General features: G+C 38.3%; 1 pseudogene across 1 annotated transcript; it reads left to right on the top strand.

Moving 5' to 3' along the window:
* Nucleotides 1-6,057: 6,057 nt before the first annotated feature.
* LOC149218156 (pentatricopeptide repeat-containing protein At2g13600 pseudogene) lies at nucleotides 6,058-8,696 on the top strand (annotated as a pseudogene). The gene is made up of 2 exons (XR_016249135.1): nucleotides 6,058-8,343; nucleotides 8,632-8,696. The product of XR_016249135.1 is annotated as a pentatricopeptide repeat-containing protein At2g13600 pseudogene (transcript).
* Nucleotides 8,697-10,961: the final 2,265 nt, after the last annotated feature.

The following is a 10,961-nucleotide window of genomic DNA, read 5'->3' as shown; positions in this document are numbered from 1 at the left end:
TTGCATGGAAAAGAAGGATGGACATATTCCTCGAAGTAAATGAAGTCATTGATCATGTCCATGGAAAGGTCTCCAAACCATCCGAAGAATAAGCATTATTTGAATACATGGAAAGAGATCTTAAGGCTCAAAAGATTCTTAAGGAGTCTATCAAAGATCCTCTCATTTCCTATGCAGTCGAGCTGGAGACATCTAAATAAATATATGATAAGCTGGGAGAAATTTTCTCTAAAATAGCAATGGAAAAGATCATATCACTTAGATCTGATCTATATAAATTGAAGGTGTCAAAGGATGAAGGAATATTGTCATGTCTCTCAAAAGCATCTAAAATAAAAGGTCAATTGCAGGATCTAGGAGAGATGGCATATGATAATGAAATAATCTTCGTTATTCTAAATGCATTGACTGATGAACAAGGTAACCTCATATTTGTTAGGGAAGAGGAAGTTATCCCATTCATCAAATTATGGTCTCTCTGCAAGGAAGAATAAGACAGGTTGAAGAAAGGAAGTAACAAAAATTCAGATAGAAGGGATCAACCAGTGACAAGAAGAAAAGGGAAATTTGGAAAGTCTGATCCTCTACAGAAAAGGAAGAACATGGCTAAGGAAAGATGTTATGGTTGTCAGAAACTTGGGCACTATAGAAGAGATTTTCCTAAACGTAAGAGGGAAAGGGAAGAAGCCCATATTACTAAGGAAGTGAAAGAACCCGAGACAAAGAAGCTTAAGAAGGAAGAAGAAAAAATATTTCTACTATGACTGAGATGATATTCTTCACTAAGAAGGTACTTTCTACTTGTAATTTATAGAAAGAAAGCAATGTAAATAAGATAAGATGCATCAGATTAGAAAATAACATCATGATAAAATCATTAGAGGTAAGAGCTCTTGACAAGGGAAGCAGAAAGGATGTCTGGAATTAATTGATTACAAAGAATGAGAGCTCTTTGCAACCTCATTAAAAGTGATACTTATAGAAAGAAGTAGAGGTCATCATTGACTGGGATCATCATACTATAGTCAATAAGGAAACATCTGCCGGGTAAGGATATGAAAGATCCTCAAGTTTCTCTGATGGAATCCTCGTCAAAGGATTCACCGATTCACAAAGGAAGCAATATTTTCATAAGGAATTCCAACTCGTGGGATTCAAGGGATGATGGTATGATGACATAACAGGAAAGTAGGTCTAAAGGTTAAAGTTATTTCGATCAAATGAAGTTGCTACAGGAAGTCTGGATGACTGAAATGAAAGATGAGGTATGTATGCTTACATAGGTTATTATGAAAGTCATGTCATATGGTTGCAGATAATATGGATCACTATTTCCACCCTGGGAAACATGATCAAGAAAAACAAGGGATCTCCTACTCCGAAAGATTGCAAAAATGCATAAGTCACTCTAGATGAAATCAACATAATGTGTTCTCATATGAATCATGAGGAAAGTTGACTACAATTGAGGAACTATGATTAGAAGCTCTTGGGAATGAAGTGTGTGAAAAGAAAGGAAGAGATTGTAAAATATGCAACAAAGGTAGAAGGCATTCAACATCCGAAGTCCAAGAAGATTTGACTAGAATATCTCCCGGAAAGATATGAAGACTTTGATGGAAGTTGAAAAAAGATAGAGACCCTTAACAATGGATATTTGTGGGAGATGTGTCAATCTGCATGCAGGATGCTAATACCTACAAGAATATGTCATGATGAAAGACCATCACAAAGGTAATTTTGATTTAAGTGTTCATCTCTTATTTTTGAACTAATATATGGATGGGCTTATGTAGGACTGCCAAAGGGAAGATCTGTGGATGAATTCCAAGAGGGCCATATTGAGGGATGTAAGATCCTTCAAGAAAATATGGTATGAAAGCAGAATGACATAAAGAAAATATATGAAAATCTGATGGATCACTTTTTGATAAAATGAGGACATGACTAACTCATGGATGAAAGTGATGGATGGTCTGTACCCTATGAAGAAGTTCCCAAAAGATGAAGACTTCATGACAAAAGAAATTAATGACATCAAAGAAAAGAGGAGTTCTTCAGGCAGTTGGTTGTTCCACATGAGGAGTTGTTGTAGGTCCCTAGTCAAGAGGGAGCCAAAAAAAGAAGTTTCTTACTTGGAAGAGACTTAGAAATTCCTAAGCCAAGAGGGAGTTTAGGTACATTCCTTTTCGGTAGGAATGAGTACATTCCTTTATTGGAATATGTCCTCCCTATTTGAAAGTAGGAGATAAAAATGTCATTCTGGTCTTCACTTGGGAAGACAGAATGGAGGATTGGGTAATCATTTGGCGTTCAATACTCTTTGGGGATGAGATAGGGCATCCAATAGAAGAGTAGTCATGGAGGACTGATATTTTTTAAGGAATGGGGAGTCCAAGATAAGAATAGTCCTCATGGAACACACCCTGAGTACCCGGGCATGGATGTTTCGAGAGAGACAATGATGAGGGTGTCTATAAATCATTAGTCTTGCCAGCATTGAGCTCAGATCTTGTGGAGATAAGGAGCTGTTAGTCAAGGCCTTGCTATGTAACAATGCTGGTTGATATGATGCTATACAAATGAGTTACCAATCTGAATTCTTCTTATGAGAAATTATTTAGATTGAGAAAGTCCAAGTATCATTATGAATACCTCCCTAGTTAAGAGGGAGTGTTGAAAAATGTAACTAGGTCCAGTCTTCATAATGACATGTAATTATGATTTTATGTAATGAGATGTAAAGAAGAAAAATAAAATTATTGTATTGACTTGCTTCATGGGTTTCATGAGCAAGAGATTTTATTTTTGATTCAAGACTCCCATTGAGAGTCTTTAGGATTTATTTGTCATCTAGTCATAAAATGTTAGAGTCATCGTCATGTAATGAAGTCATGTTACACTTTGTAAAAGGTCAAACTTATCTATAAAAATTATCCTCCAAGACCTTGTCACTTATCCTCTTCAAGTCGGCCTACAACAATGGAAGAAACTGCTAGAAGAAGTCGGCCTAACCACAAGTGATCATGTCGGCCTAAGGGACATGAGGAAAGGTTTATATATAAGCCACACTTGACCTCACTTAGAGTAAGCAACTCAACAAGCATTCAATCAAGTAGAAGTGCGAAGTAGAGTCCAACAAAAGAAGTGCGAAGAAGGTTTAGCGAAGGAGATTCTTCTGGGTATTGTGAAGTAGGGTTTCTTCTGGGATCAACGAAGGAGAGATTCTTCTGGGGCAGCAAAGAGGAAAGGTTTCTTTTGGGCAAGTGAAGGAGAGGTTTCTTCTGGGGCAACAAAAGAAGGATTCTTCTGGGTGGCCGAGATAGAGATCTAGAAACCAAGTTTCTCTAGAGAAGATCAGTGAAAGCCTAGAGACTAAGTTTCTCTAGAAGAAGCCGAGAAATAGCAATGTGGAGAATAGAGACCGAGTTTCTCTAGAAGGAGCCAAAGAAAGAAGTTTGAGATCAAGAAGAAAGTCAAGGAAGGGAAGAGGCAGACATCAAGGTTAGTGACAAGGTTCTTGAAAAGATAGTAGAGTCAAGGGTTTGTGTTATGGTCTTAGTACTCGTCAATTGAAGATCTAGAAGAAGAATTGTGATCAGGTTTTCTTGTTAAGAGGTGAGAGGTTTTGACCTTGGCTGACAAGCCTGCATATTGTGTCATTTGTCTTTTATTGTGCATATTGGTAATTGTCTTGATGAAAAGAACATAATAATAACATAATGAAGAAAAGACTATAATCTAAGAAGTAAAAGTGCATCACAAGCAATTATCAAGCAGATAAATCTTTTAACTATCCATGCCCTAGATTTCTCAACATAGGAGACACTCTACATGACTCAAGTTAGAACCTCAACTCGAATTAACTAAGCCAACAATTAACTTAGTTAACCTGTACAAGTTGTCTGGTGATGTGGAATTATAGTTTTATTCCTAATTTAATTCAAGGACAAAATTAATATCCAGGTCCGTTGGTGGTATGGAAACCGTTGGCATTTCTTACGTCATTCTCTTCAGTAATCTAGTTATAAGTGGATGGACTTGATCTCACGATGGTGGTGGTACATTATAGTTGGGGGTGGTGGGGAGTAGGACTCTGCACTTTGCTCCCTATACTCCCTCATACATTGGAAAATTGAGGGTGTTTGGCATTTTTGCGCTGGTAATTTTGACTATTCTTGGAGTTTAGAGGGTGACCCACAATTAATTATACTCAATCCTATATTTTTGCATATTTCTCCACAAGATTGATGTTTTTTATCCTATTCTTCCACAACACTGCGTCAGGGCTGGTGTTCGAGTTGGTTGTGGTCTTACCCACATCGACACTTCAAGGCACTGACACTGTGGTTATTTCTTATAACTGTCCATTCTTGGCGTGTGGCATTTGCTACCCAGGTAACTTCTCAATTTGTTTATAGGGTATATCCTCTCTTTCAATGCATCTCGTTCATTACGTCTTTTTGGGATAATCAATTATATGGTTTTTATCTTTCGTCTCAATTTTTGTTTGGTGGAAGGTTAAAGTGCTTAATTAGTACCACTAGAAAAATGGTTTCTCTGTCTACTTCATCTCTTTTGTGGTTTTGTCAGGGTTCCTTTCTTGTTTCCCTATACATACTGTTTTCATGCCGTTTTCATCAACTCTATCCTCAACTAGTCGATATATTGTATAAGTTCTACGGATTGAGGTTGTTAGGTCGTGTTCCATTGATACATTGGGGGATTTATGGAAATGATTTGTTGTTTGGTTGGGTAAAGTCTACATACTTCTTAAATTCATATCAGGGGCGTCAGTCTTCTCTTACTCTAGGTTAGGGATCTGGGAATTTTGTCTTATTTTTGTGCAAATCCTCTGTTTCTTGGTCGCTATGCCCCCTCGACAGAGGATGGCAAGTTGTTGAGGTGGTACCAATACTTCATTGTCTCATCGTCAATGTATGTATGGGTGGAATTATGTGCCTACTTATTTTGATTCTGTTCCAGTGGAAGTTTGTAGAGAGATTATGCAACTCGAATCTAAGGAGTTTGGTGATCGACCCTACTTCTCAGATTTTGAGGTGGGTGTTAAGAATCTTAACTGGGTTTCAGACCTAGGCAAGTTCAAGAAGCAGAGGCTACACTTTCTTCATTCTATAGCTACACATCAATAGATGGACACCCTTTTTCATTTGTTCCTTCATGATAAGTTGGTGGACAACTACAAACTTTTTGCAGGGCAAGAGGATATCAAGAGACTTCTTTGCAATGTGCGTTTTTGCCTAGACGTTATTGTTTCCAGTGTGCGAAGGGTGGAAAAATACGTCCTCTCAGACTCAAATTTAGATGACATAATAAACATACCTGCTGTTATTAATGACCCACCAGTTCCAAACTTCCCTCCTCCTCATTCTTCACCTCTACCACCATTCATTATCTTAGATTGATGGTAGTCAACAGATTCGTGACATGTCTTTGGTCATTATAGAATTTGATCATGCACTTATGGTTTTTGATACACTTATGGCATATCTTGGAATGACAATGTTTGGTTTATGCAAAGTGTTTTGGTGTTGCTCTTCTTATCAAAGAATCATGACTCTCGGTTTCATACAAAATTGTTAGCGCTTTTCGTTGATCTCGTTGTTGCTAATCTTAAAGTCTGGAAATGGTCTGTACAGAAACTCTAGTGTCTCCATGGAAAGAGTATTGCCTTCGGCATTTCTACGGAGTTGCGGCCGTTTTTCTAATACTGCTTCTATTTTTTATCGCTGATATTAAAGTATGGTTGTTTTTACTAAGGTAGAAATGTTTCCCACTATGGACAATGGTTTTTGTAATCATAGTCTTATGGTAGTATGGTTTAAACTTTGATGCCTCTAAATTTAGTCGTATTTTGTGATAAAAGCTTTCAACGCCTAAATTAGTGTTTTTGAGTGCTTAAATGACCCTCAATTATCAATATAATTTTTGTTATGATTAACAAAATATCCTCCATTGGCTTACCAAAAAAAATCCAAATCCTACATAGATAAAAGTTTTATTTTATTTTATTTTTGGTTAGGCTCAAAGAAATTAACAACAATCAACGGTGACAAAAAATAGGCCAAAATCCAATGGTTCACTCACAGTTTGCCAATGGCACTGCTTTTCAGCAAAACCACAAAAATAGAAGTGGTGGGACGCTGCATTGGCTCAACACTGCATCTTTAACTCCAGGCTAACTGCTTTGCAACTTCTGCGCTTAAAACTTATGAAATGTCCAACAACAGAAGCTGCTTCTATGTGGCCAACCAGAACTTGGCGTTCTCTGCATATGTCAGCCTCTTGCAAGGTTGCATTCGCAGCAATTCCTTCTCAGATGGCAAGTTACTCCATGCCCACATGACTAAGAGCGGAATCAGGCCAGAGGGGTATTTGCTAAACACGCTTCTCAACTTGTATGCTAAGTGTGGGAGCTTAACGGACGCTCGCAGAGTTTTTGACACTATAACGAACCGAAATGAGTTCACGTGGACTGTCATGATTTCTTCTTATGCCAAGCATGGGTGCTCTGACGATGCATTGACACTGTTTTATCAAATGCAGGAAGCTTGGATCATGCCGAGCAGATTTACGTTTACAAGCGTTTTGTCGGCCTGCGCTAACTTGCGGTTTCTGGAAATGGGAAGGGAAATCCATGAAGAAATAATTAGAACTGGATCTGACTCAGATGTCTTTGTGGAGAATGCTCTGATAGATATGTATGCAAAATGTGGGAGTATTGAAGATGCACGCAATGTGTTTGACAAAATGTGTCAACGGGATGTAGTTTCATGGAATGCCATGATTGCAGGATATGCACAGAGTGGTCATGTTGGGAAAGCGATGGAGTTGTTTGATGAGATGCCGGAGCGTGATGTTGTTTCATGGACTGCGATGATTGCTGCGTATGCACAGAATGGGAAGGGGGAGAAGGCTTTGGAGATTTTTCGGCAGATGCAAGCGGCCGGGGTTGAAGCGAACTCGAATACTTTTGCGAGCATGATTCCGGCATGCGTCGGATTGGCAGCTCTGGAACTCGGCAAGGAGATTCATGGAGAAATAATTAGGAGTGGGCTTGAAAACAATGTTTATGTAGGGAATGCGCTTATAAATCTGTATGCAAAATGTGGAAGTGTGCAGGATGCATCGAATGTGTTTGACAAAATAACTCGGCGAGATGTTGTTTCATGGACCGTGATGATGGTTGGATATGCGCAGAATGGGTTTGTTGATGAAGCTGTGGAGATGTTTTGGAAGATGCCGGAACGAAATGTAGTCTCGTGGACAGCGATGATCGCAGGATTTGCACAGAATGGACATGGTGAAGAAGCCTTGAGGTTTCTTCGGGAAATGCGGTTATCACGTGTGAAACCGAATTCAAATACCTTTGCAAGTGTTCTTCCAGCATGTGCCGAGCTCTCTGCGCTGGAACAGGGTGTATGGATCCACGGAGAAATAATTAGAAATGGGTTTGCTTCTGAAGTTTTTGTGGCAAATGGCCTTGTAGATATGTATGCAAAATGCGGTAGTCTGTTGAAAGCACGTCATGTGTTTGACAAAATGTGCGAGCGAGATGTTTTCTCATGGACGACTATGATTGGAGGGTATGCTATGCATGGTTGCGGAAAGGAAGCTCTCAAATTATTTGACCAAATGCAAGAGTTAGGTACTAAACCAGACCATGTCACCTTTCTTTGTGTTCTATCAGCATGCTGCCATGCAGGCTTAGTAGAGGAGGGGCGCAAATACTTTGATCATATGAGTCAACAATATAACATCACACCTACGATGGAACACTATGGTTGCATCATTGATATACTTGGGCGTGCCGGGCATCTAGATGAAGCACATGATATCATCAAGAAAATGCCGATAAAACCTAGTGCAAACGTATTGAGCTGTTTGCTGGGTGCGTGTAGAATTCATAACAATACCGAGCTAGGAGAACTTGTGGCAGAATGCATTCTTGAGTTAGACCCGAAAAATGCTGGGGCCTATGTGCTGCTATCAAATATCTATGCAGCAGCTCGCAGGTGGGATGATAAGGAAGCACTGCGGAAAACAATGAAAGACAGAGGGGTGAAAGCCAAACCAGGATGCAGCTGGATTGAGGTCAATAAGCATGTATATGCATTCCTTGTAGGAGATAGTCCCTTAACATAAAGGAAAACACTTGTTGGTGGATGACGTATGCTCAACATGATATGCTGATCGACGTGGACAAATTCTTTCACTGATGGAACGAGTAATTGGAAATTGCATGTCACAGCCAAATTCTTCTCCGATGGAGAGATTAATTGGTAATTGGATGTTGATTATTGATCATGCACTTTGTAATAGGTATGCCAACTACCTCAGATTGCAAGGTTTCTGCTACATCCCCATGATTGTTGCAAAAGAATTTGTCACTGTCATGCTGATTCATTTGCATGTTTCCTAATGTTTTTATGGCTATTATTGAAGTGAAAACTGCAAACGCAGGCTTGCAGAGTAATAAGGTTATGTTTGTGGTCAAATGGTAAATTGCGCAAACAGACACTTATAGGGTCCATGTTCCATTCTGAATCCCTGACTCTTGTAACAAAGCTTTAAATAATTAGTTATGACTTGTGAATAATGTATCTGCAGGTGCTGGGAATTTGGATAAACGGACATGAAAAATATTGAAAGAGAATCAACTTGCACGTAACATACCTTGATGCATACATCTGTTTTTCCATTAATCGGTTAAATCCAATTAAGATGAAAGGTTTGCATTCAACAGAATCCTTTTGGATTACGGTACATGTTAGACAGCGGGAAAATATTATCAATAGAGCATATAACAGATCAGGAGCTGACATAATCAAGGTTCGCTTTTATTTTATTCTCTTAATTTCTTTCTCTTCGGCTTGGCGCCTTAACTCTCTATAATAATGTCTACGTGTGTGTATTTGTATTCAGATGACAACAAGAAGATTTCTGATCAGGTATTGCTTATGCATGAGGAGGATGCTGGACTTGGGAACTTGGATGCAACCTTGATTTTGCAGAGGCTGACGATGAGTCCTCATAAGGAAGTTATTCAAACCAATCTATGTGAGTTGCCTGGGTCTTATCCTTTGTTATTAATCTTAAGGCTAAGACTCATAAGAAGGTTGATAGTCTTGGAGAGAATCAAAGTATTGCTGCTCATATAGTTATACTTCCATATAGAAATAATTAATTGTTGAATTGTATGAAACTGCAGCCTGGGTTCTGTACCATAGTGTTTCCTTGCTGAGGCATTGAATAGTGGATAGCATATTGCTATGACATATGTATAAAGTGAGTGGTTGAAGTCATTTCTGACCTGAGACAAAAATTGCAATTACTGGATCACTACTTTGAAGACCAAATTGGGCCTTTTCAAGTATCTGGTGATGCCTTTTGTGCTTTCCAATACAGCTATTTTTCAGAAACTCATCAATTACGTTTTCCAGTCTCTTCTTTGTAAGTTTGTAATTGTAGTAGTATATTTGGATGATATTCTTGTTTATAGCAAACCTTGGGAAAACCATATGCATTATGTACAGGTGCAAGTTGTATTGGATTGGCTCAGTCAAAACAAGCTATCGGCTCAGGTGAAGAAACCGTTCTTTGGCTAAAATTCTATTAAGTCCTTTGGATTTGTCATAGACCAACATGGAGTTCATATTAATACAGAAAAAGTCAAGGTGTTAAAAGATTGGTCCACTTTTACTTCATTTCAGACATGATGAGCTCTTTAGGATGTTGAATTTCTACAGAAAGTTCATCCATCACTTCTCTTATATTGTTCCTCTTTTTTATTGCCTGATTAGTTAAAATTTGAAGACTTTCACATGGGGACCTCACTGTGAAACTGTTTTTTAAGAGTTATTCTTTGTTAAACCCCAATTTTGGCTTTCCTTGACCTACGTAAACCTTTTTTGGTTGAGACAATGGCCTTAAGTATGCCATATGTGCAGTTCTTAAACAGGGAGTGGGCAGATCCTCACATCCTTTTGCCTACTATGTTAAGATTTCAGATCACGGTAAGAAATCTCAAAACTCTGCACTCAAAAATTCAGACCCTAAAACCCTACAGCTCAAAGCTGATAAACTCCTATTAAAACCATGAAATATGAAAGTTAGATTCTACAAACACATGACACTGAAAATACAAACAGCAAGTATAAGTTTGAACTCTCAATCACCAATCTGCTTAGTAATTCTGTGAAATATAAATTACAATGCAGTAAACTTGAGACCTTGCTCTCTAACTTTGACTTCTACTTGGAACTAAATGTTCACACTCATTCTACTATTCTTTTATAGATTAAGAATTGCTGGGGTATACAAAAATAGAATGAGTACCTTCTCTATGGTGTGCATAGGCTAGGACGACAAAACCTATCCCGACTTACTGCCTAGAATAGTGTGCCCAGGTATATTATAAGAAGGGTGCCTAGAAGTCAATACCTAGCTAAAACTAGGCCACCTTTAACTCACATATGTTGTTCAAAATTAGAAACTCTGCTAACACTGTAAAACATTTTTTAAGTATAAGATAAGCAAGCCCCTTCCAAACTGTAACTGCACCTAAACTGAGATAAACTGCACCCTCTAATTATGCAAAACAACTTAATTTTGGAAGACAATTTATAGTTAAAGAAAAGTTAAATCTGGAATTCTAAGGCTGTCTTCAGAAAGCACTTTCTAAATTCAATAAAAAAGCAATACTAAATCTGGAAAAGCAATTCTAAAAACAGAAAAAGCCACTTCTAAATAAAGAAGGCTAACAACTTGAAACTAACTACGGTTAGCTTAAGTCACATGACACGAGGACACGAGACACGGAGGACACGAGACACGGAGGACACGTAAATACGAGTATTCAATACGAAACGCAGCGACCTGGAAACAGGACACGGGGGACACGTTTTATATATATTTAATAAATATATATATATATACCG

The sequence above is a fragment of the Pinus tabuliformis genome, chromosome Q (genome assembly GCF_031772625.1).
Source record: "Pinus tabuliformis cultivar Carrire ecotype Pingquan chromosome Q, CPIR1, whole genome shotgun sequence".
Lineage (NCBI taxonomy): Eukaryota > Viridiplantae > Streptophyta > Pinopsida > Pinales > Pinaceae > Pinus > Pinus tabuliformis.
Note: the sequence above shows the minus strand (reverse complement) of the source record. Positions and strands in the feature narration are given on the sequence as shown.